The sequence below is a fragment of the Mobula birostris genome, chromosome 17, assembly GCF_030028105.1.
Source record: "Mobula birostris isolate sMobBir1 chromosome 17, sMobBir1.hap1, whole genome shotgun sequence".
NCBI lineage: Eukaryota > Metazoa > Chordata > Chondrichthyes > Myliobatiformes > Myliobatidae > Mobula > Mobula birostris.
Window position 1 is genome coordinate 27,308,678 of NC_092386.1, and position 24,816 is coordinate 27,333,493.

Sequence of the window (24,816 nt, forward strand, 5' to 3'; positions counted from 1 at the left end):
TGGCAGCAAACTTAAATATGGCATTAGAGCTGTGCTTAGCATCACAGTCGTAAGTGAGTAGAGCAGGGGAATAAACACACTGCCGTGTGGTGCAACTGTACTGATGGGGATAGTGGATGAGATGTTGTGCCAATCCGAACTGACTGGGGTCTGTAGGTGAGGAAAACGAGGATCCAGTTACACAAGGAGATATTGAGGCCTAGGTATTGGAGCTTATCAATTAGTTTTGAGGGGACATAAGTGTTGAATGCAGAGCTGTAGTCAAGGAAGAGCATCCTGATTTATGTATCTTCACTGTCCAGATATTCCAGAGCTGACTAGAGAGCCAATGAAATGGCATCTGATGTGGACAATAGCCAAATTGGAGCAGATCCAAGTTGCTCCTCAGGCACGAGTTGATATGTTTCATCACCAAACTCTTGAAGAACTTCATCACACTGGAAGTAAGTGCTACTGGATGAAAGTCATTGAGGCAAATTACCATGTTCTTTTTGGGCACCAGTATAACTGAAACATGTTTGAAGCACGTGGGTATCTCAGACTTCCTTTGATTTTACTGGTGATTATCTTATATGTGTGACTGCTTGTTATGGAGGTCTTCATACCTCTCACCAAAGAGCTGATTATCAGAAGGAAGAAACCAGAGGTTCATGAGGGGATCAGAAGTAGAGAGGATTAGTTACCTTAAATTCCTTGGTATTATCATATCAGAGGATCTGTCCTGGGATCAGTGTGTAAGTGCTATCACAAAGAAGGCATATCAATATCTCTATTTATTTTGAATTTTGCATTGATTCAGCATGTCATTGAAACTTTGACAAACTTCTATAGATGCACAATAGAGAGTATCCTGACTAGTTGCCTTGTGGCCTGGTATGGAAACAACAATGCCCAGGATTGGAAGGGTCAACAGAAAATGATGGGTACAGCCCAGTCCACCTTAGGCAAAGCTCTCTCCACCTTGGAGCACACTTACATGGAGCGCTGCCATCATGAAGGACTCCCTCCATCCAATCCACATTTTCTACTTCGGGTAGGAGCCACAAGAGTCTTAGGTCCCACAGCATCTTGTTTAGAAACAATTATTACCCTACAATGATCAGGATCCTGAACTAGTGTGGATAAGGAGGGAAGGAGAAGATGGTGGCACGACGCAGCACGCGCGGCTGCTCCAAAATGATATCGTATTTGTTAAATAGGTACTGTGCACAATCCTGATTTGATAGAGACAGACTTGAGAAGCACGGAGGAACATCTGGAGAAACTTCTGAAATGCCCGCTTTGCTGCCGTAGCTACTGTGCGATCGAGAATCTCCGGAGGGGAAGGCCCCAAATCCTCAGCTTTGCCTATTGCCTGTTGCCGGGGCTGGGGTCGAAGCGCTAGGCAGAGTTGGTGCTTGGTGCTCAGTGTCGGAGGGCTGGTCGGAGGCTCGAAGTTTTCGGACGGACTCAAGAGTCGGCTGTGGTGGGGTGCTTCCAGGATGCTGCATCGGCAAGTTTGTGGCGCTGGAAGCTCATGGCTCATCCTTCTACCGTCTGCATGAGATGATGGGACTTTCAAGAGACTTTGAGACTTTTTTTTACTGTGCCCATGGTCTGTTCTTCATCAAATTATGGTATTGCTTTGCACTGTTGTAACTATATGTTATAATTATGTGGTTTTTGTCAGTTTTTTTAGTCTTGGTTTGTCTTGTGTTTCTGTGCTATCATTCTGGAGGAACATTGTATCATTTCTTAATGCATGCATTACTAAGTGACAATAAAAGAGGATTGTGTGTCCTAATAATCTAAAAAAAACTTCATTCACCAAACTGATTCCACAACCTACAGACTCTCTTTCAAGGACTCCATAAGTCATGTTATCTGTATTATTAATTTATTAATTTGCATAATTTAACTTCATTTGCCTAAGTGTTACTTGTCAGTCTTGATTGTGTATGGATTTTTTTGTAAATTCTATTATATTTCTTTTTTCCACTGTGAATGCCTGCAAGAAAAAGAATCTCAATGTAGTATATGGTAACATTAACGGTACGTGCTTTGATAATAAATTTACTTTACTTTGCCTGTACAGGAACATTCCCTCTTGCCTGTGCTATCAATTCTTTTCCAAACTTTAAAGATCTCCATTAGGTCATGTCACAGCTATCTGTTTTCTGGAGAAAAATAACCCATCCTTTTACCATGATCTTCTTAACAAAAATATTTTGGCATTTAGAGAATAAAAGTTATTTATTTGTTCATGGTATTTTGTTGATCTATCTATCATATCAGTAACACTTTCTCTTGTAATATTGCAGATGTTTCTGGAAGGAAAAATAAACTTGCCTTAATAGAGCATCTTTCAGAACTTTAGTACATCTTAAACAATTTTATAGCCCATAAAGTTCTATTTGAAGTATAGGTACTGTTGGAAAACAGAAATTGTAGCAACACACATCAAAGTTGCTGGTGAACGCAGCAGGCCAGGCAGCATCTCTAGGAAGAGGTGCAGTCGACGTTTCAGGCCGAGACCCTTCGTCAGGACTAACTGAAGGAAGAGCTAGTAAGAGATTTGAAAGTGGGAGGGGGAGGGGGAGATCCAAAATGATAGGAGAAGACAGGAGGGGGAGGGATGGAGCCAAGAGCTGGACAGGTGATTGGCAAAAGGGGATACGAGAGGATCATGGGACAGGAGGTCCAGGAAGAAAGACAAGGGGGGGGGACCCAGAGGATGGGCAAGACGTATATTCAGAGGGACAGAGGGAGAAAAAGGAGAGTGAGAGAAAGAATGTGTGCATAAAAATAAGTAACAGATGGGGTACGAGGGGGAGGTGGGGCCTAGTGGAAGTTAGAGCAGTCGATGTTCATGCCATCAGGTTGGAGGCTACCCAGACGGAATATAAGGTGTTGTTCCTCCAACCTGAGTGTGGCTTCATCTTTACAGTAGAGGAGGCCGTGGATAGACATGTCAGAATGGGAATGGGATGTGGAATTAAAATGTGTGGCCACTGGGAGATCCTGCTTTCTCTGGCGGACAGAGCGTAGATGTTCAGCAAAGCGGTCTCCCAGTCTGCGTCGGGTCTCGCCAATATATAAAAGGCCACATCGGGAGCACCGGACGCAGTATATCACCCCAGCCGACTCACAGGTGAAGTGTCGCCTCACCTGGAAGGACTGTTTGGGGCCCTGAATGGTGGTAAGGGAGGAAGTGTAAGAGAAATTGTAGCATCTGATTTTCACAAACCAAACTCCTTCAATCAGCTGCATAGCAATAAATGGATAATTAGTTTTAGTGATGTTGGATACACTTTAAATATTGCCCCTGATACTAGGTTTATCTCACATGATTTTCAAGAGTCATGAGACCGTTGGCAGTAACAGAGAGACCAGGTGACATAATTTCCCTTCTGTAAGTTGGCACCTGCGCAAGTACAGCCCTCACTCAATTGTCCATTCAGATGTTAGCTGAATCTCCCAACAGGATTTGCCTTGTCTGAGTGCAGACTCCACGGTTCTGGAGTTTACCTGATTTTCACCCTCACACTGTTCCTCTAGAATGTATCTTGGACTCCATGGCAATTGACAGCCATTGCATCCAAGGAGACTTAAGATACCTAACTTTGTAGAACTGTTAAATGAGAAAATGTGCCAGACCATGTCTCTTTATGTTCACTTTGCATGGGTATGCACTTGAATGGTTTCTATTTCATGGTCCATCAGGTGTGATTGCTACTAGAGTCAAAAATGCTGTCCTATTCACCAGGAAAATCAGATTATGTTTTGCTTCAGCACCTCTTTCCTATGAAACACAATGAAACACATCTAGGATCAGATGGCAACTAGACCTTGGATTGTAAATATAAATATAGGAGAATGTGTTCAGAGCTAAATCACATTTGCATATTGACGACTGGAACATTTTAGAAATTTAAAAAAAAGCATTTCCCCTCATTGACCCTAAGTGTTGCAGTTTCACCTGTGAGTTTAACATTGTTTGTATCATAGCATAGGAGAAGCAAGAGCAAAAATCGACAGGCAGATAGAGAGCAGAAGACCCCTACAAGACCTTACCACCCTCAAAAATTTATAGACCATGAAATTGTTATGAAGATCTCAGTGAGAGGTTTGGCATAAAAAGATAGGGCACCTAAAATGTGACAGATCTGTGAAAGGATTTTGTATGAGGAAATATCATCTTGGTTAGCTGTGAACATTAGCAATGTACTCAATTTCTACATCACTAGTTCCTATCAAGCAGTTGCAAGTCTATATGTTATTGTTCCAGGTAAAGCCTGGAATGTTCTTGTTAGATCACTAATGTTCAGGGACTCTTAATTTTATACATTGAGAGGATTGAGGGTTAAGGCTTAGTGGATGAAAATGGTGTTGTGTGAACAAAATTGCTGGAGAAAATTACTGGTAGATACAAAGCAGCTTCTTTATTTGACAAGACAAGGTATAGCTAGCATCATATGGAGCCACTTTCGGTGGAAAGGTCTGCTGGCCCAACGTGGGGCTTGATATTTTATGTGCCAAACGTCAAAGGACAACGCCATATTTATGATGTATGGATAATGCTTTCTTTGAAACTACATACAACCTTCACACCTCCTGATTCACATGCACACCACAGACATCCAAATGAATTTTAATCAGCATTGTCTGGACTGGGATTCACAGCTTTTAGGAATTCATTGTTTAGAGCTGCACCCCAACTTAAAAGCACAATTCATTTCAGACGTAAAGACTGGTAACCAAATTCAATTGTTAAATGTATATGTCTTAAACCCAAAAATTACTCTAACAAATAGCTCTGAGGTTAAGCATTATTGAACTGAATGTAAAGTGAACATCAAAGGACTGAATGGCCTTCTTCTGTTTCTATTTATAATTTAAGGGATAGGTTCTGGTTGGCAAACCACATCTCCTGCTACCATGAACCCTGTGATAACAAAAACAGAGGTTGAGAGTTCATTAATGGACCAGATGCTTTTTCAAGAAGTTACATTTCAGAAGATTTAAAGGATCAATTATTGCTTTGAACTGTCTCAGTAGATCAAAACTCCACTGAGCACAATTCTTACATATTGGCACTTTAACGTAATGGCATAACTTCTCATTCTTAAGAACGAAACATGACATGCAGAGGTGTGAGGAAGTGCCCACAACAGCTTTTTTTGAGCCTCGGAAATATGAGGTGGAGCTTAACTTTGAGGATTTTCAAATTTCAGTAAAGTTTATTACTTTTGTTTAACATTCAGTTCTATGTCAGCAACACCTCAGAAAACCAGGCCATCCCTTTAGAAAAGAGATGAGGTAGAATTTCTTTAGCCATAGAGCGGTGAATTTACTGTCACAGATGGCTGTAGAAGCCAAGTCATTGGGTACATTTAAAGCGGAACTTGATAAGTTCTTGATTAGTAAGGGCATCAGAGTTTATGGGGAGAAGGCAGGAGAACGGGGTTAAGGAAGAAAATAAATCAGCCATGTAGGAATGGCAGAGCAGACTCAGTGGCCCAGATAGTATAATTCTATTCCTATGTCTTATGGTCTATGGCATCATGCAATGTTATTCAGATACAGTGCAGAACAGGCCCTTTTGGCCCAATGAACCACACCAGCCAGAACCTAACTATTTAACCCTAGTCTAATAGCAGGACAATTTACAATGACCAATTAACCTACTAACCGGTATGTCTTTGGAATGTGGGAGGAAATTGGGGCACCAGAGGAAACCTACACATTCATGGGGAGGATGTGCAAACTCTTTATGGATGGTGTCAGAATTGAACTCTGATCTCTGATGTCCTGAGCAGGAATAGCACCACACTAACCGCCACGCTACTGTGGCACCCCAACTCATGTTTTCCCACGTTCAGGGTAGTCATGAATTTCATGGTATTAAACAACTGATTTGCTCCTGAGTAATCACTCGGATCAAAATGCTTGTTGATCCATTGCATTTGTGTTTGTGGAAACTAAAGGTTGGAAATCCTAGAGCTATCTGTCCTTCAGTGACTATTCTTCCAAATGAAGTGGAGTCCATCAACAAGGTGAGGTCAGAGTTGAGGATGGAGAAAGTGTAAGAGAATGGAAATGTTCACAAAAGGCTGGAAATTGGTTCAGGTATTGAAATGCTTGTTAAACTGGTTATGTCTGATGTACCGCATATACCTTCTGTGATCATTGTGTATGAGACCCAAGGTATGCGGCGTGACAACTCAAGGGTGTGAGCAAAGAATGCCTTGTTGTATCCATTAATGTATCTAAGTTGAGAGGCAGGGTGCCATTATGGAGAGAGGCCTGGGAGCACAGGGAACAAAAGTTGCTTCACTCAGGTGTTAGGAACATTGGGATCTCAACAGTTGAATTGGGGTCAATATTTGAATAGGGCCAAAATCAAGTGCTGTGTCTAAGGTGGATGGTTAGTCATAGTCATAGTCATAATTTATTGATCCCGAGGGAAATTGGGTTTCATTACAGTTGCACCAACCAAGAATAGAGTATAAATATAGCAATATAAAACCATAAATAATTAAATAATAATATGTAAATTATGCCAGATGGAAATAAGTCCAGGACCAGCCTATTGGCTCAGGGTGTCTGACTCTCCAAGGGAGGAGTTGTAAAGCTTGACGGCCACAGGCAGGAATGACTTCCTATGACGCTCAGTGTTGAGCACACAGATGTAGAGCACACAGTTGGGTTGAAGTTCAGTTGTGGATTCCCATCAGAGATCCACAAAAAGTAGAAGATTAGGAATGGGAAAAATTGTTGAGTGCATGTAAATGAAAGAGCATCCAGGCGATGAACCAGGGAAATACTATGGAAACATGGTGACCTCATTTTATTGCCATACCCAAAATATTGGGCATGCTCAATATTATGCACAGTGCTCTTAAAATGCAAATGCAACCTCACAGCATAATATTAATACAACATAACTAAAAACACAAAGTGGTTTGAATGGGGGAATGTGTTGAGGGGTTGAGTTAGGATGTGGATAAATTGAACTTGATACTGGCAGTGAAGAGACTGGACCTGGAGATTGGCAGAGAGATGGTGACTGGTTGGAGGACAGGTGCCAGAGAGTGTCTGAGTGCCGGGAGATGCCTATGGTCAGCGGACTTGTCAGATCACCAACAGGGTGGCTGGAGGTGGAGGTGAGAGAGGATGGGGACTTGTCAGATCAAAATGGGTTAGAGGGGACGGTTGGAGGCGTGAAAGGTGTGTGGGTTTGTACTGGCCTATGTGCGAGTGTTCGAGGGTCAGGTGGAGATATGTGTAAGAGGATCTATCTGAGGTTGGTTCCCAGAGCGGGACTGCATAGAACTGGCTCGCCAGACAGGTACCTTTTCAGTAATGCTGCAGGAGGCTGTAAAATAATACTCCTACATGAAACAGTCAACAGACATGCACAGCACATCTCTGGAGGTGGCAACACGTGGCCTGGGTCATCCTTGCGATGAGAGATGCATTGTTGACTCAGAGGGAAACCCACAAGCAGTTCAATTCTCAGAATATTCTTAGCTAAATGATTTATTTCTCACTAAAACTGAATTGCATGGCACAGGGAAAAGCTTCATTTGCAGAGTGTACCTAACAATCACATTTCCCTTCATAAAAATAGACACAAGACAAAACAGCATGCCATCTTAATCCTGCCTACATTTCTAAAATAATGAGGAAAGTTGCACATTTCACTACTATGTGACCACATCTTCATAATGTTGGTCCTAGCATGTTGAAAAATGGAGAAACTAGTCAAGAGAGCCATCACTGTATGGATTAACTGGCAGCTGTTCAAGGACGCCGCCACAAAACACAGAAGACGCAGACCTCAAGGAATATGCCTCATCTTCCTCTGTCTAAATCGGTAAATGTGCAAGCAATGTCAGTAACTCAAAAATCATCATCTCACAGCCCACCCAGAAACCCTGGCTGAATACAGGGGTGTGCTCCCTACTAAAAACCGGGAGTACTTCCCTCAATTCCAGTGACAGAACAGCTCTCTAAGCAAACAGGGGAAACCCTATCTTAGGCCTCCTCTTTTGTGCATAACAAAGGCTGTTTATGCACAAAATATTCAGGAACACCTGTCTGATAACGACCCCTGGCATATTTGGCTGGGGATCAAAGGCATCTCTAACTATGCAAGCAAAAACAGCATCGATTGTACCAGTGATGCCTCCCTCCCTGATGCTCTAAACAACTTTTATGTATGCAGCTCAACACTGGCCACAAAAGCTACCCCCTCCACGTGAGCAGGTACTGTCCATAACAGCAGCAAACATGAGAAGGACTCTGCAGAGAGTCAACCCCTGTAAGGCAGCTGGGCCAGACGACATCTCAGGCTGAACACTCAGGGAATGTGCACACCAGCACACTGACTTACTCAGCATTTCACTTATCCGGGCTGCTGTCCCTACATGCATCAAATCTGCTGCCATTATTCCGATGCCAAAGAACTCTGCACCTTCAGAACTAAACGACTCCTACCCAGTGGCAGTAACACCAGTCATCATGAAGTGCTTTGAATGGCTGATAGGGGCACATATCAAAAACTCTATTCAGTGCCACATTGAACACTCACCAACATGCTTAACGGATTAACCATTCAATGACAGATGTCAAAGCATCTGTTAAGCACCTGGTCTTGACACACTAAGGAAACAAGGACACTTAATGTCAGAATATACCTTCTGGATTTCTGTTCAGCATTCAACTTTATTGTCCCACAGACCTTTGTGAACAAACTCCTATTCTTTGGTCTCAATGCAGGACCGTGCAACTGGATGTTGAACTTCCTAATAATAATAATGATAATGATAATAATAATAATAATAATAAACACTTTATTGATCCCGTGGGAAATTCTTTTGTTACAGCAGCAACATTTAAAAGCACGCCTACAAGCGTGCAGAACTAACTGATAATAAAGTGTAGAATAATACTGTGGGCAGTTTTGGTCTCCTTATTTAAGAAAGGATGTGCTGACGTTGGAGAGGGTACAGAGAAGATTCACGAGAATGATTCCGGGAATGAGAGGGTTAACATATGAGGAACGTTTGTCCGCTCTTGGACTGTATTCCTTGGAGTTTAGAAGAATGAGGGGAGACCTCATAGAAACATTTCGAATGTTAAAAGGCATGGAGAGAGTGGATGTGACAAAGTTGTTTCCCATGATGGTGGAGTCTAGTACGAGAGGGCATGACCTCAGGATTGAAGGGCGCCCTTTCAGAACAGAAATGCGAAGAAATTTTTTTAGTCAGAGGGTGGTGAATCTATGGAATTTGTTGCCACGGGTAGCAGTGGAGGCCAAGTCATTGGGCGTATTTAAGGCAGAGATTGATAGGTATCTGAGTAGCCAGGGCATCAAAGGTTATGGTGAGAAGGCGGGGCAGTGGGACTAAATAGGATAAAATGGATCAGCTCATTATAAAATGGCGGAGCAGACTCAATGGGCCGAATGGCCTACTTCTACTCCTTTGTCTTATGGTCTTATGGTCTAATAATAATATAAACAATAATAATTCACCAATGTACAATAGTGTGCAATAATAATGTACGGCAACACTAATCAATAGATAGGCAGGATGCACAACCACTTCACTCTCCCCCTCATTCTCAACGTGAGAGTCACTCCACCCCCAGCACTGTGGACTGAGCTCATTGTTGAACAATCTGCTGACGTATGATTGTATGGTCAAACACCAGTGTAATCACATTTTCAAGTTCGAAAATGACACAGCAGTGGTGGGGATCATCACTGACAATGCGACGGCCTACAGAGAGGAGATGGAGGAACTCGAGACTGAGTGCCTGGCAAGTACCCTCTTCCTTAATGTCAAAAAGACAAAGGAGATTGTTATCATCTTCAGGAGAACTCACGCCACTCATGTCTTTCTTTACATTGGTGACACTGCAGCGAAAACTGCAAGTAGTTCCAAACTCCCCAGAATGCACATCACATACAGCTTCTCATGATCCCAAAACATATCCTGCATGGTCAATAAAGCTCACCAACACCTCTACACTCTGACAAGGCTGAAAGGAGCAGGACTATGCACATCCATATTCACATCATTCTACCGATGCACAGTGGAGAGCATCCTAATAAACTGCATCACTGTTTGGCACAAAAACTGCACCATGGTGAATAGGAAAGCTCTACGATGGGCCATCAAAACTGTCCAATGCATCACTGGTGCCAGCCTAAATGTCATTAAGGGCATATGTACAGAAAGGTGCCAGAAAAAAGTTCTAAGTCAGATTATTATCAAAGTACATATATGTCACCATATAGAACCCTGAGATTCGTTTTATTGCAGGCACACTTTGTAGATCCAAGAACCATAATAGAATCAATGAAAGACCACACCCAACAGGGTAGACAAACAACCAATGTGCAAAAAAAACACAACACAAACTGTGCAAATACAATAGAGAAAAAGAAATAACAATAATAAATAACTAAGCAATAAATATTAAGAACATGAGATGAAGAGTCCTTGAACGTGAGTGCATAGGTTGTGGGAGTAGTTCAGTGATGGAGTGATTAATGATGAGCTAAGTTATCTCCACTGGCTCAAGTGCCAGATAGCTGACAGGTAATTATTGTTCCTGAACTGGTGGTGTGAGTCCTGAGGCTCCTGTACCTCCTTCTTGATAGCAGCAGCAAGGAGAGGACATGGCCTGGATGGTGGGGGGTCCTTGACGATGGATGGTCTTTTCCTGCGACAGCTTTCCATGTAGATGTGCTTACTGGTGGGAAGGGCTTTACCCGTGATTGACTGTGCCATATGCCTTCTGCTTTTTGAAGGATTTTCTATTCAAGGGCATTGGAGTTTCCATATCTATAGAAGTCTGTTAGTTTTAGATGTCACACTGAATCTTCACAAACTTCATAACTGCACTTACATGCTAGGCCCAGCACAGGTCTTCTGAAATAAAAACACCCGGGAAATTAATATTGCTGCTCCTTTCCACCTCTGATCCTCAGACGATGACCTTCGGTTTCCTCCTCCTGAAGTCAATAATCAGCTCATTGGCATTGCTGACATTGAGAGAGAGGCTGTTGATGTGGTACCACCCTGCCAGATTTTCAATGCCCCTCCTATATGCTGATCAGTCACCACTTTTGATTCGGCCAAAGGCAATAGTGTCATCAGCAAACTTAAATATGGCATTGGAGCTGTGCTTAGCATCACAGTCGTGAATGTAAAGTGTGCAGAACAGGGGGCTAAGCACACAGCCCCATGGTGAACCTGTACAGATGGTGATTGTGGAGGAGATGCTGTTGCCAATTTGAACTGACTGTTGTCTGCTAGTGAGGAAATCAAGGATCCAATTATACAAGGAGGTCTTGAGGCCAAGGTCTTTGAGCTTATTGATTAGTTCTGAGGGGATAATAGTTTTGTTTGCCAAGCTGCAATTGATAAAGAGCATCCTGATGTATGCATCTTTGCTGTCCACGTGTTCTAGGATTGAGTGAACGGCCAATGAAATATCATCTGCTGTGGACCAATTGTGCCAGTAGGCAAAATAGAGCAGATCCAAGTTGCTTCTCAGGCAGGAGTTGATTTGTTTCATCACCAACCTCTCAAACATTTCGTCACAGTGGATGTAAATGCTACCGGACGATAGTCATTGAGACAGGTTACCACAGGTTACCATTGGTTTAATTGAAGCCCGCTTGAGGTAGGTGGTACCTCAGACTGCCGAAGTGTGCGGTTAAAGAACTCAGTGAACACTCCATCCGGTTGATCAGGAAACGTCTTTCATTCACGGCCAGGTACCCCATCTGGGTTGGACGCTTTCTGTGAGTTAACTCTCCTGAATGATGCCCTCACTTCAGCCTCAGAAACTGAAGTCACGGGGTCATTGGGAGCTGTGGATATTTGTGAAGGGTCCTCAATGATTTGATGGTCAAAGCCAGCACAGAAGGCATTGAGCTCAGTAGGAAGCGAAGCCCTGTTGTCGCTTGATTTCAATTTGTAAGAGGAAATAGCTTTCAAGCCCTGCCATAGCCGTTGACCATCCTTCATTGATTCATGTACTGCCAAGAATTGCCACTTCACCCGCGAGATGCCTTTCCAGAGATTGTAACTGGACCTTTGTGTCTTATTTGATTGCCAGACCTGAGGACCTCTGATCTGGCCCTCAGCAGATTACGGGTCTCATGGTTCATCCAGGCTTCTGGTTGGGGAAGACTCTGAATGACTTTGTGGGGACGCACTCGTGTGTGACTGTTTTCATAAAGTCCATGACAGCTGTGGTGTTTTCATCCAGATCTTCTGATGAGTCCTTGAATGCGGCCCAGTCCACCAACTTGAAGCAATTCTGTAACTGCTTCTCTGCCTCCCACAACCACCTCTTTGTTGTCCTTACCTCTGGAGCTTTGCTATTTAGCCTTTGCCAGTAGACAGGTCAGAGAAGGTCAGTTAAGTGATCAGATTTCCTGAAATGTGGTTTGAACTTGGAAGTGTAGGCATTCCTTATCACAGGCTAGTAACATCAAGAAGAATCCCACTCAGTCTACTCATAGACTGTTTGTTCACTTCCATCAGGGAAAAGGCTACGAGGCATTCATGCCAGGATCACCAGACTTAAAAACAGGTTCTTCCCCCAAGCAGTAGGACTGATCAACAGTTCCACTGACTAATCCACCCCTCCACACTCCCAATTACTTCTAATTTATTCCTTTCTTTCAGTGATCTTCTGTACAGGTAATGCTGTGCACAGTGTCACTTTATGGACATACAATCATCACTGTATATAAGCCGTCTTATGTATTTATAGTTATTTTAAAATTATTATTATTGTATTCTTCATCTTTTGCATTTTGTTTTGTGCTGCATCAGATTCAGAGTAATAATTATTTCATTCTCCTTTACACTTGTGTGTAGGAAATGACATTAAACAACCTTCTATCTTGAATCTGTGTGCTTGACCCATGGTGTACTTTAATATTTACCAGGTGACAAATGTTAAATCAACATTCTGTTTCATGTTGTAAACTTTCCAGACTAGGTGATATATTGGTCTAATTTTTCCCACATTACACTAATGAAGAATCATTTTGCAGTTTAATGATATGATAGAATGGCTTATATTGCATAGTTATTTAACGTCAGAAAAGGATTTAAGTTAGGGGATTAATTATGGTATGCATCATTTTTGAACACTATATTCTGTATACTAGAGATCATCAACTGGCTCGTTCAATCTGTACCCATCTAAATGGCTAACATTTTTTGTTTTTAATTTTGGGCATTACAGAATATATTAAGTCTATAAATGACTAGAAAGTGGATTTTACCTTCCCAGGTGCACTAAACATCTGCTGTGTGTAGCATTTCTGTTCTAAAAAAATTAAATACATTAGGAACAACACAGTGGTGGCTTAAACTGAAAATCGTGCAGGAATTGGGACTCACGTAGTCCCCATTAATAAATCCCTGTGCATGAAATGCCACCTCCTCCTCGCCAATTTAATGTAGATTAAATGATTCTTTGTGATTAAAGCATTTTAGTAAGATCTCTGCTGCAGCACTGAGCAGTACTTGGAGACATGGCGTAGATCTGTTGTGGATGCTTGGGAAGAAGGTATGGTGAGGAAAATTGAGAGTCAAAGTGAGCTGAATTTCCAGCGAAAGTAGCCCAAGCATGAGATATTCTTACAACATTATTTCACATGCCCCGCTGATGATACCCATTGAAATCCTGAACCTACAAAGGCTTTGTTCATCCAATAAGTTAGCTAGGATAAAGAATCTCTGAAGGCGGTCTACTAAAGATTCTTTGCTGATGGGAATGTTACTGACCCGTCTCGTAATGCCTTCCACCATCTCTAAAGTCATTGTTATATGACATCCCTGTTAACAGTTATCTTCCAGTAGTGTCACCAGTACAATACCCACTAAATGAATATATCAACAGCTATATGCTGGAGACAATTCTTCCTTCAGCTAAAGCACACACTGTGGATTTTGGGAGGTGCCTAATAAATCTGAATTGGTCCTGAAGCTACCCAATGTCAGAAAAGTCATTCCATCTAAACAGACACAAACACAACCGAATGGCTCAATTTACCCTTACACATGCCAGGAATAATCAACAGCAGTTGAGGTTGCTTGAGGGACATTGTGTAATATGTGATGTCATCAGGCAACTGCCTGAAATCAAGAAGAGGTCAGATGCGCTGAGGTGAATTACACATGGAGTTGGCAGGCCTAGTTTCTAACAGGCAAGGTTCAAGCAAGAAACATATTTCTCGCTAATGGAAACACGAGAAAATCTGCAGATGCTGGAAATTCAAGCACACACACAAAATGTCGGTAGAACACAGCAGGTCAGACAGCATCAATTGGAAGAGGTACAGTCGACGTTTCGGGCCGAGACCCTTCATCAGGACTAACTGAAAGAAAAAATAGTAAGAGATTTGAAAGAGGGAGGGGGAGGGGAGATCCAAAATGATAGGCAGAGACAGGAGGGGGAGGGATGAAGCTAAGAGCTGGAAAGTTGATTGGCAAAAGGGAAACAAAGCTGGAGACATGGGAGAAAGAAAGGGGGAGGGGAGCACCAGAGGAAGATGGAGAGCAGGCAAGGAGTGATTGTGAGAGGGACAGAGAGAGAGATAAAAGGGGGGGGAATAATAAATGAATAAATAAATAAAATAGGGGATGGGGTAAGAAGGGGGAGGAGAGGCATTAGCAGAAGTTAGAGAAATCAATATTCCTGCCATCAGGTTGGAGGCTACTCAAACGGATATAAGGTGTTGTTCCTCCAACCTGAGTGCGGCTTCATCTTGACAGTAGAGGAGACCATGGATTGACCCCATCCCCTATTTTATTTATTTATTCATTTATTAATTCTCCCCCCTTTTCCTCTCTCTCTTTGCCTCTCACAATCACTCCTTGCCTGCTCTCCATCTTCCTCTGGTGCTCCTCTCCCGCTTTCTTTCTCCCGTGTCCCCAGTTTTGTTTCCCTTTTGCCAATCAACTTTCCAGCTCTTGGCTCCATCCCTCCCCCTCCTGTCTTCTCCTATCATTTCGGATCTCCCCCTCCCCCTCCCTCTTTCAAATCTCTTACTATCTCTTCTTTCAGTTCATCCTGACGAAGGGTCTCGGCCCAAAACGTCGACTGTACTTCTTCCTATAGATGCTGCCTGGCCTGCTGTGTTCTACCAGCATTTTGTGTGTGTTTCTTGCTGATGGATTCATTTTCCAGACCAAAACAACCTCATGACCTTCACATACATGCTTACTAATCAAAAAACACTTACTTAGCAATCACCCCAATGAACATGATACTTTCTTGTTGGGCTAGATGACAGAGATCTCTGCCATACCTTGCTTTTATCCTCATTCTTACGCTAGCACCTAGCAACCATCCCTTGCTTGGCCCATGTACACAATAAACTTGTGCTGCACAGCTTTCAAATGGCAAATTGTTCTCTTACCTCCACAGCTGTTCCTCACCAGGGAGTGTCTGGTAGCTGCCATCGGGTCTCACCTGTCCATGCTGTCAGAAGGCTTTTTCATTGTTCATCAGATCATCAGAGACAATTAGAAACATTTGAAAAAAATAAATAATTCAAAGTGAATTAACACATTACAATTAATTAGAGTTAAGTAAAATGAAGCACTTAACTTTATAATGACAGTTGTCAATTCACACAGTTGTGCCATTTTTGGCTGATGTAATGTGAAAGGAGCAGACGTGCTGTATGTCCTGTACGTCTGCTTCAGTCTTTGGGGAATATTCGCTCACTCAAGATTAGGTGCACTGCAGCTCTTCTATGATTGTCAGAGGATCCGCAGGCTAGCGGTTAGCTCGATGGAAAAGTTTATATTTCAATTCCCTCTGAGGTATTTCTGTCATGGACCCGTCTGGCTGACCCCACCCCGCTCTTATCTCCTTAATTATGCCTTAATTCCAGTCGGTAGATTCCCAATTGCTGCTAGTTCACTTAATTACAGCACACCTGGTTTCCATCAAAGACTGCAGGATATGAACTCTGGCGTCACAAGCACGGGTCGCCAGTTCTTTAGTCAATTCTTGTGTGTTAACCTTGTTTCCCGATCTCTTTGGACCGTTAGTTCTAAGTTCAGCTCCAGTTTCTAGATGTTCTATGAAAACCTTGTCTCTGGGTCAGGTTGTCTGTTCCATGTTCGTTACTGTGCAAGCACCTCTCAACCCTATCTCCGTGTCTGTGTCCTGCACTTGGGTTCACCCCTAGTCACCCCTTGTAACAGAACGAACTGGCCAAGAATGAACCCAGCAGATACAAATCCCCTGCAGCAGGCCCTCGCCAGCCAGGGTACCCGACTGGGTCTACACGATCAACTGCTCAGAGATGTCATGCAGAACCTCCATGCCCTGTCCGAGAATGTAAAGAAGGTCAGTGAGCAGGTCGACCGAGTATCTGCTCCTCTTACTCCGTCCCTTCCGAGAACTCGGTCTGACCAACCCGCACAGCCTGGGATGGCAACACCCAATGGGTCGGCAACACAATCAGCAAGGGAGCCGCACGTACCCGAACCGGAACCCTACGCTGGGGACCTAGGGAAGTGCCGGGCTTTCTTACTGCAATGCTCCTTGGTTTTTGAGCAGCAGCCATGTACATATGCCACGGACAGATCAAAGATAGCGTACATCATGGGGTTGTTGCGAGGGAATGCCTTAGCATGGGCGGCTAGGATTTGGGATAACCTGCTCTTCTCTTCCCACCTTCATCTCTGAAATGAGGAAGATTATGAACATCCCATTCGCCGTATGGACGCCGCTCAGCACCTACTGACTCTCTGTGAAGGGATTGTGAACTTCTATCGCCGGTTTATCAGGGATTACAGTCGGGTGGCGATGCCCCTTACAAGATTTACCTCACCTTTAACACCTTTTCTTTAGGAATCCAAGGCTGACCCAGCATTTGCTGAACTGAAGAGGCATTTCACGTCCGCTCCCATCCTGGTCCAACCGGAACTCTCCTGTCAATTCATTGTGAAGGTTGACGCCTCCGACTCCGGGGTGGGAGCGGTCCTGTCCCAACATTCAGGTCCTGATCAGAAACTTCATCCCTGTGCCTTCTTTACTCGCCGGCTGTCCCCCACTGAACGAAATTACGACGTGGGGAACCGGGAGCTACTGGCAGTCAAACTGGCGTTGGAAGAAGGGAGGCACTGGCCGAAGGGGGCGGAACACCCGTTTATCGTCTGGACCGATCACAAGAACCTCAGATATATCCAGACCACCAAAAGCCTGAACTCCCGCCAAGCCCATTGGGCATTATTTTTTCTGGTTCAGGTTTACTCTCTCCTATCATCTGGGGTCCAGGAACAGGAAACCTGATGCACTCTCCCATCAACACAATTCCAAGGAAGACCTTTCCATCCTGGAGACCATCCTCCCACCATCCTGTGTGGTGGCGGCCCTCACCTGAGAAATCAAGGCCATAGCAAAAGAGGCCCAACGGGCTGAACCTGACCCCGGCCACAGACCCGCCAATCGCCTTTTTGTGCCCGATTCAGATGAAGATCTCAGGTTCTTCAGTGGGGGCACACGCATCGTTTCGCCTGCCATCCTGGGAGTTATCGGACACTGTCTCTTCTGAAAAGACACTTTTGGTGGTCTTCCATGGATGCTGATACCCATTCCTTTGTCTCTGCATGTTCTGTCTGCGTCTGTGGAAAATCCTCCCACTGGCCACCTGCTGGATTACTTTGTCCCCTACCTGTCCTTGGTCTCACATAGCACTGGATTTCGTTATGGGACTACCCCCTTCACATGGGAACACGGCCGTACTCACCATGGTGGACTGTTTCTCCAAGACTGTGCTCTTTGTAGCCCTCCCTAAACTCCCTTCTGCTCAGGAGATCGCAGACCTTCTCATCCACCACTTTTTCCGCCTTCACGGAATTCCTTCGGACATTATCACTGATCGGGGTCCCCAATTCGTTTTGCAAGTCTGGGGATCCTTTTGTTGAGCCCTGGGTGCCTCAGTTAGCCTGTCGTCCGGCTTCCATCCGCAGACGAATGGGCAAACTGAATAGGTCAACCAGGATTTGGAGGTGGCATATGGTGCATAACAGTCAACGACCTGTCTACCTGGAGCAACCACCTCGCGTGGGTAGAGTACGCCCACAACTCTCTGGTCGGCACCACCACCAGAAGATCTCCTTTTGAATGCTCTCTTGGTTACCAGCCCCCGCTGTTTCCTGCTCAGGAAGAGGAAATTGCGGTGCCATCAGTCCAGGTCCATATCCGCCAGTGCTGCAAGGTCTGGAAGGATGCACGTGCGGCACTGCCGTGCTCAGCCGATCGCCATCGTACCCCAGCACCTGAGCATCGACCCAGGCAGAAGGTGTGGCTCTTGACTAAAGACATTCCTCTCAAGAACGAGCCCAAGAAGCTCGCCCCTCGCTTCCCGGGACCTTTCGAGATTGAGAGTATCATCAACCCCATGGTGGTTCGACTCAAACTGCCGAAATCTATGCATATACTTTATACTTTAATGTCTCCAAACAATTGATATTAGAACGTACAATCATCACAGCAATATTTGATTCTGCGCTTTCCGCTCCCTGAATTACAAATATTAAATATTAAAAATAGTAAAAATTAGTAAATATTAAACATTTAAATTATAAATCATAAATAGAAAATAGAAAAAGGGAAAGTAAGGTAGTGCAAAAAAACCGAGAGGCAGGTCCGGATACTTGGAGGGTACGGCCCAGATCCGGGTCAGGATCCGTTCAGCAGTCTTATCACAGTTGGAAAGAAGCTGTTCCCAAATTCGGCTGTACAAGTCTTCAAGCTCCTGAGCCTTCTCCCAGAGGGAAGAGGGACGAAAAAATGTGTTGGCTGGGTGGGTCGTGTCCTTAGTTATTCTGGTAGCACTGCTCTGATAGCGTGCGGTGTAAAGTGAGTCCAAGGACAGAAGATTGGTTTGTGTGATGTGCTGCGCCGTGTTCACGATCTTCTGCAGCTTCTTCCGGTCTTGGACAGGACAACTTCCATACCAGGTTGTGATGCGCCCTAGAAGAATGCTTTCTACGGTGCACCTATAAAAATTAGTGAGGGTTTTAGGGGACAGGCCAAATTTCTTTAGTTTTCTCTGGCAGTAAAGGTGCTGGTGGGCTTCTTGGCAGTGGATTATGCTTGGTTGGACCAAGTCAGGTCATTTGTGATATTGACCCCAAGGAACTTAAAGCTTTTGACCTGTTCCACTTGCGCACCACTGTTGCAAATTGGGTCGTCCTACATCCATCCTCCACTTCACGTTTCCCAATTAAAACTGGTTTCTGTCAGCCCTTGGTGCCCTCCAACCGAACCCCTTCCACCCGCTCGGATCATCGACGACCACCCGGCGTACACTGTCCGGCGGTTATTGGATGTGCGCCGTCGGGGCAGGGACCTCCAGTACCTGGTCGATTAGGAGGGATACGGCCCGGAGGAGCGTTCCTGGATTTCCCACTCCTTCATCCTGGACCTTTCCTTCATCCATGACTTCCACTGGGACCATCCAGACAAGCCTGGGGAATTGCCTGGAGGCTCCCATTGAGGAGGGGTACTATCATGGTCCCCTCTGGCTGTCCCCCATCCCGCTTCTGTCTCCTTGATTATGCCTTAATTCCAGTCGTTAGATTCCCAGTTGCTGCTAGTTCACTTAATTACAACACACCTGGTTTCCATCAAAGACTGCAGGATAAGAACTCTGGTGTCACAACCACAGGTCGCCAGTTCGTTGATTGATTCCCGTGTGTTAACCACGTTTCCCAATCTCTTAAGACTGTTAGTTCTAAGTTCAGCTCCAGTCTCTAGATATTCTACGAAAACCTTGTCTCCAGGTCAAGATTACCCTGGTTATCTGTTCCACGTTCACGACTGTGCAAGCACCCCTCAACCTTATCTCTGTGTCGGTGTCCTGCACTTGGGTTCGCACCCCTCCCCCGTCACTCCTTGAAACAATTTCAGCTTGGTCAGTTCCCTCAAGGTTAAGAGAAAATTGTTTCCATTTCAGTTCATATCGATGCAGCTCTAAAGAAGGCAAGACAGTGGCTATATTTCATTAAGAGTTTGAGGAGATTTGGTTTGTCATCTAAGACACTCGAAAACTTCAACAGATATACCGTGGAGAGTATTCTGACAGGCTGCATCATTCTCTGGTATGCGGTTGGGGACTACGGCACAGGATCAAAATAAGCTACAGAAAGTTTGAAAATTAGTCAGCTCCATCTTGGGTACTAGTCTCCTTGACATCTTCAAGGAGCAGTGCCTCAGAAAGGCAGTATCCATTATTGAGGACCCCCATCACCCAGGACATGCCCTCTTCTCATTGTTACTGTCAGGAAGGAGGTACAGAAGCCTGAAGGCACACACTCAGCGATTCAGGAACTGCTTCTTTCCCTCTGCCATCCAATTCCTAAATGGACATTGAACCCATGAACTGTACCTCACTTTTATTATTTCTGTTTTTGCACTATTTTTAATTTAAATATTGAAAACGCATACTTACTGTAACAGTCGGCAGCTAAAGGCTGTGCTGACATAATAAAGGCAATGATACATTTCATCTTTGACATTTGCATTCTTCGTGAGGTGGCTTTGAAGACATGGTAAGTAGGTGATATTTTCATTGGGCCTTGATTGTCGAGGGGTTATTGTAAAGTGGGGGCATGTTCTTAGAGAAGTTTTGTTTTTTTGTCTATGACATATTGACTCTTATGATTCAGAGAAGAAGTTTATAATGACTCAGAATCAGAATCAGACTTAGAATGGGGTGACATGGTAGCACAGTGGTTAGCGTAACTCTATCCCCCACGCTCAATTACTACCACTGCCTGCATGGAGTTTGCATGCTCTCTCCATAACCACATGGGTTTCCTCTGGGTGCTCCGGTTTCCTCCCACATTCCAGGTTAGTGGAACAATTGGTCGCATGGGTGTAATTGGGCGGCATGGACTTGTTGGGCTGGAAGAGCCTGTCGCTGTGCTGTGTATCTAAGTAAACTAAAATAGAACAGAATAATCAGAATCAGGTATTTGAAATATGCTGTTTTGCAGTGGCAGGAGAGTGAAAGGCATACAAATAAATAACCGATGGTACAAATGAGGCATAATGAGGTAGTAACGCACATAAAAGTTGCTGGTGAACACAGCAGGCCAGGTAGCATCTATAGGAAGAGATACAGTCGGCGTTTCGGGCCGAGACCCTTCGTCAGGTAGCGTTCATGGGTTCAAGGGCCATTCAGAAATCAGGTGTTAAAGTCATAGAGTCATAGAGCACAACAGCACCGAAACAAGCTCTTCAACACATGTAGCCCGTGCTGAACTGTCAGTGTGCCTACTCCCATTGACCTGTACCTGGATCATTGCACTTCATATCCCTCCCACCTAGGTATGTATCTACATTTTTACTTAAATGTTGAAATGCTGAGACATTGAAATCGAACCCACCCTGCTGTTGGCAGTTCGTTCCACACTTGCACCGCACTCTTAGTGAAGACGTTCCCCCTCCTTAAGTATTTCATCTTTGACCTTTAGCCCATGACACATAGTTCTTGACTCATCCATCCTCAGTAGAAAAAGCCTGTTTGCATTTACCCTATCTATATCCCTCATAATTTGTATACCTCTATCATATCTCCCCTTATTTTCCTATGCTCCAGGGAATAAAGTCAGAATCTGTTCAACTTTTCTCTGTTACTTAAGTCCTGGCAACATGCTTGTAAATTTTTTATATACCTTTCGAACTTATTGATATCTTCCCTGCAGATAGGTGACCAGAAATACACACAATACTTTAGATTTGACTTCACCAACATCTGACACTTCAAAATAACATCCCGACTCCCGCACTCAATATTCTGAGCTATAAAGACCAATAATCCAAAAGCTCTCTTTATGGCCTTATCTACCTGTGATGCCACTTTCAAGGAATTATCTATCTGTATTCTCCGATCCCTCTGTTTTACCGCTCCATAGTGCTCTAGCATTCACTGTGCAAGTTCCACCGTTGTTTTTCTTCCTCATTGATTCCATCTCCTTTCTTTCAGCTTATTTTCCATCTGGCCCAGATCACGTTGCAAACTTTTGTAGCCTTCCTCTCTGTTCACTACGCCCTAAATCTTCATGTCATCTGCAAATTTACTGAACTGGATTACCACATTAACATCCACATCTTTAATATCGATGACAAACAACAGCCGACTCAGCAGTGATCCCTGCAGAACACTAACAGTCACAGGCCTCCAGTCAGAGAGGCAGCCGTCCACGACCACTCTCTGGTGTCTCCCATTAAACCAATGGTGAATTCCATTTACTACTTCATCCTGAGTGCCAAGCAACTCACCCTTCTGGACCAGCCTCCTGTGCTGGACTTAGTCAAAGCCTTTGCCCATGTCCATGTAGAAAACATCCACTGCCTTTCCTTCATCAGCTTTCCGGGTAACCTCGTTGGGGTACCTTTTGTTTCTGGCCATGAGGATTGAAATAAAATAGTTATTTGATATTTTTGTCATTTTCTTGTTTCATTTTATTATTAATTCCCCAGTAGCATCCTCCAAGGGACCAAAGTTTACTTTAGCCACTCTCATGCTTTTTCTATACAGTACTCGTAGAAACTGCTGTTGTCTGTATTTTTATTTCTTGCTCGGTCACTCTCAGCCTAGCTTCTCCCTCCTGATGATTTTTAAAATATCCTAAAATATGTTTCCTATTCATTTCTGAATCTGCCTTCACACAATTTGCATCATTTTTCCGTCCTTTCTTTCGATTTGATTTCACTCTTCTTCTGATAGCCACCGATGGAGCATTCATCTTATGGAGAAATTTCTCAGAAGAATATAACTTGATTGACAATATGAAACATTTTATTATATGTCTGCTGCTGTTTATCCACCATTTATACTTTTTTTAAGTCCTGTTTAGTCAACCCAGCCTCTAAGACTTATGTTTCTCACTCTCAAGCTAGATGCAAACCTCACCACGTAGTAATTACTTTTACCCCCAGGACCCTTCAGAATGAGATCATTAATAAAAGCTGCCATTCTGTGGTTATTGTTAATCATCTTGCTACCCTGCAGTATCCACATCCTTTGTCATTACCTTTCTAAATTTGATCCTACCTGAAACATTTCCTTAACCATTTTGTTATGAAGCCAATTTTCTCCCAGTTAGTTTCAAATGAAACCCATAAACACAGAACAACTTCATTCTTCCCCAGTACCACTGCTTACATCTCATAAATTGGAACTCATTTCTGTCAGATGAGTCTTTGAGCCATGTATTAACTCCAATCATACTGAAGCAATGCTAACTTTCACATTGACCAGATATTTCCCTGGAAATTGATATCATTGTGATTTTCCTTTCCAGTTTAATTGTTCACAGTACCTCAATGAGCCTCTGCTCCCACACCAGCAGACACAGGAAGAGCTTCTTCCCTGAGGCTGTGACACTGCTGAACCTCACATCACAGCACTAAGCAGTATTGCACCCATATTGCACTGTCTCAGTACTTTTATATTTGTGTGCTGTAGCACTTACTTTTTATTCGCAGTTATTTTGTAAATAACACTATTCTTTGCATTTCTGGTCAGATGCTAACTGCATTTCATTGGTTCTGTATCTGTACTTGGCATAATGACAATGAAGTTGAATCTAATCTAATCTAATCTAATGAGATCTCTTCCTTAGTCTCACATATGTCAAGGGTTCCTGGCAACTGATTTTTCTACCCCACTCCAAATTTATCGCCATTTTCAAGGAGACAGCATTAGCCTTGTTACTGGACCCACAACACTCGTCTTCGATAATTGCATTGCGGAGAACAGATCTTTCTAGCTAAATGTGTCATTCTCCAGCCCTAGTACGTTCCTTTTTATACCCTGTGTCTGTCACACCTATGGACTCTGCCACAGAATCTCCATGCCCTCACCGGCGTGCTTCTGAACAGGGTTGGCAATCACGCTTAATTGTGGCTCTACTTGACTTCCTTCCTCTCATTTCAGTCTTGACCAATGCATAATGATGGCAATGCTCCCTGCTTCCTTAGTCCACATTCCAGGAAAGAAGATTGCAGCTTAGATTGACACAGTTTAGGAGTGACATTAGTTTAGTATTAAGTTACTGCTTCTGAGCCATAGTGACGGCATTAGACTTTGGTTTGAGGGTTTTAGCTAGTGGCCCTGTTGGCTTAGCGCTTATTATTTCCTTTCTTTCTGTACAGTTCTCATTAAACCTCAGTGAATTGCTTATCCTGTTATTGTGTCTCTTCCCCTGTACTTGACACTCAACATGGTGTCAGCACCATGGTGTAGCATTCATATCACCAATTCATCCATGCTGTCTGCAAGAACCTCACACTTGTGGAATGGGTGTAAGAATAAGGTTCTTCTGATTTTACATTCTGTGTCCCCATTTCCATCTCATTGTCGTTGTAGTGTAATGTATTTAATGTAAAGGGTCTGACTGCTTTCTGGAGCAAAGTGTGCAGGTGGAAAGCTGCATTTAGTAGATCTGCTTTGAAGAATCCAGCTTCCTGGACCTAAAAGAAAATGGATCCCTGAGAAATACAAGCTCTTCAGGGAATGAGTGACTGAAACGAAGGCTAATGCTCCTGCGGGCTACCCGACTACATCTTTGGGTTTGTTGGCTGTTAATAAAAACATTGCATTGCATTGTCTTTTCAATGTACCTGTGATTTAAAAAAAAATGAATCTGAAATGGTTCACCAAAAGCCATTCCTTTGTAAAGCAATAAACATGGCTGCGAAGACACAAGAGACCGCAGATACTAGGATCTGGAACAAAAAAACAAACTGGTGGAGGAA

At 43.7% G+C, this 24,816-nt stretch overlaps 1 long non-coding RNA gene across 1 annotated transcript; it reads right to left on the bottom strand.

Moving 5' to 3' along the window:
- Positions 1-1,810: 1,810 nt before the first annotated feature.
- Positions 1,811-22,436, bottom strand: LOC140211385 (uncharacterized). Its single transcript, XR_011889442.1, has 3 exons — positions 22,336-22,436; positions 15,446-15,518; positions 1,811-1,987 (listed from the first exon to the last, which is right to left on the bottom strand). It is a non-coding gene; the product is annotated as an uncharacterized lncRNA (long non-coding RNA).
- Between the last annotated feature and the right edge of the window lie 2,380 nt (positions 22,437-24,816).